Below are 2,500 nucleotides of genomic sequence, written 5' to 3' on the forward strand. Positions count from 1 at the left end.
AGGCATATAAAATAGTATTTTATTACTTAAGATACCCTTTTGGAGACGTAGAGCTCCACAGAGAGGCCGTGTATTATATACTAGATATGGCAATACTGCGAGTATTGGCAGAAAATAAAACACATACTTATTGCCTAAGATCTATATAACACTTTTGTTATCTGATGATCTTAACAGCTCTCCTATGATAAGAACGTACAATTATGAGACAACACTACCGAGAAAGCCGGAGCCACACACTCTCTCTCCACAGCGGTCACAGTCACTACTGGTGGAGGCCCAACTCGCTCCCTGCCGCTCACCTACTTGGCAGTTGCCGCTTCATGGTTTTGATATCATAAATTCTTCCTTTTTTGTATTCAATGAAGTGAAAAATTTGTGTTTTTTCATTGATTAGTAAAATGATCGACTGTTTTTATTAACTTTCAACCAGTAATATTGAAAACTTTAGTCAGAAAATTGATATCGTTCAAAGAACAATTCGGCAACTCAGTTGCAGCATTGCTGGGCCTGAAACCTGCAGTTGTTGGCGCAGAGTTTCGATATTTTACTCCTAAAAGGAGCTAGATGCATGTTATTACAATGCCAAGAGTGATCGAGAGCTAGAGAGAAGTCACGAACGTCTGTATGAAAAGGAAAACAGATCTTCGTCGGACAACCGGACGCTGGCAGAAGGAAGGAGTTGCCTGCAGGAGTACGGGCTGCTTGGAGGGGAAGAACAGGAAGCAGGAGGAACTGTTTTATCTTCCATATTGATGATCGTGACTTCATTCTCATGCTTGATCTTTCCTGACCACGTCATCCAAATACATTTGAGGCGAGGGAGAAATCTGGCTATCGAAATATTTCGCTTTTGCTTCACTTTGCAACGGGTCTTCAGGTTTTACTCGCAATCCTTTTGTGCAGCTGATCCACTTATTATGGTCACTGTCAGCCATTCCTGTTATTACAGGCCGTTCCGTTCCGTTCTGCTGTCTGCTCTTGCCAAATTCTTTACTCATTACTAGTTTTGTATTTCACACTCGATTCGCCTTATAAATGTCATTCCTTTATCTCCTGAAGTATGTTTCATTGTAATACCACTCAGTCTCCAGACATTTAATTCCATTTCCTCAATCTTCATTCCGGTCCGGCAAGATTTTTCGGCACACTCAGTGCACTCCATCTATCTATCTGTCTAGTTATCTATCTATCTACCTATGAATATGTATATATATATATATATATATATATATATATATATATATATCTTATATATACATATATATGTATGCATAAAATATGTATATGCTATATGTATATAATATATATATATATGTATATATATATATATATATATATATATATATATATATATATACATGTATATATATATATATACATATATACAATATATGTATATACTATATGTATACAATATATATATATACTATATGTATATAATATATATATATATATATATATATAATATGTATATACTATGTGTATATAAGATATATATATACACATAGGCCTCTCTCAATTCACTATTGAGAGGTTATATGGCAGTGTCACCCTTACCGGATTGGATGCCGTTCCTAATTAAACGCGGTTCGGCGCGCTAACGCTTGTGCCTCCTTCCCTCCCTCTCTCCTTCCTTCCCTCCCTCCCTCCCTACCTCCCTCCTTCCCTCCCTCTCTCCTTCCCTCCCTCCCTCTCTCCCTCTCTCCTTCCCTCCATTTTTCATCCCTCCCTCACTCCCTCCCTCACTCCCTCCCTCACTCCCTCCCTCACTCCCTCCCTCTCATCCTCGAAGGCCCCTATGAAATCTTTCCCTAAGACGTCACCTCAAGGGCTCAGAAACACGTGTGTCCTCGAGGAACCGCTAAGAATATTGACCTAACCGCCACTGAAGTTACGGAGATCGAGGCTAATGAGGAATGAAGAAGGAGGAATGAGTGAAGGAGGATGACGTTGTGTGAGGAGAGAGAGAGAGATAGAAAGAGAGAGAGAGAGAAAGAGAGAGAGAGAGAGAATGAGAGTGAGAGTGAGAGAGAGAGAGAGAGAGAGAGAGAGAGAGAGAGAGAGAGAGAGAGAGAGAGAGAGAGAGAGTGAGAGAGAGAGTGAGAGAGAGAGAGAGAGAGAGTGAGAGTGAGAGTGAGAGAGAGAGAGAGAGAGAGAGAGAGAGAGAGAGAGAGAGAGAGAGAGAGAGAGAGAGAGAGAGAGCACTTGTCATGAGGGAATGCGGGACCCTTAATGTTGTGAATAAAAGAAAGTTTGTTGTGAAGAGAGTCCATTATGAGGAAATGTGGATTATTTAGTTGTTGTTTTTTTTGTGAGGAGAAGAGCCCTTTTCCTTAAATAAAGAAATGTCTTCAGAGAAAAAAATAACAATAATGACAACAGTGATAATGTATGATAAGGATGATGATAATAACTATGATAATAATAATAAAGATGATAATGATAATAATAAGAATAATAATAATGATGATAATAAAAATAGTTTTGATAATAAAGA

General features: G+C 38.7%; 1 protein-coding gene across 4 annotated transcripts in view; it reads right to left on the bottom strand.

Moving 5' to 3' along the window:
- The window catches only part of LOC125029786 (carbohydrate sulfotransferase 11-like), a 41,004-nt gene extending 40,741 nt beyond the window's left edge, over positions 1 to 263 (bottom strand). For 3 of the 4 annotated variants that reach the window (XM_047619938.1, XM_047619936.1, XM_047619934.1), the window contains exon 1: positions 200 to 263. The gene's annotated coding sequence lies outside the window, so the exon portion shown is untranslated. The remainder of the gene's footprint in view (positions 1 to 199) is intronic. The other variant, XM_047619935.1, reaches the window with a different exon arrangement.
- Positions 264 to 2,500: the final 2,237 nt, after the last annotated feature.

The sequence above is a fragment of the Penaeus chinensis genome, chromosome 10, assembly GCF_019202785.1.
Source record: "Penaeus chinensis breed Huanghai No. 1 chromosome 10, ASM1920278v2, whole genome shotgun sequence".
Classification (NCBI taxonomy): domain Eukaryota; kingdom Metazoa; phylum Arthropoda; class Malacostraca; order Decapoda; family Penaeidae; genus Penaeus; species Penaeus chinensis.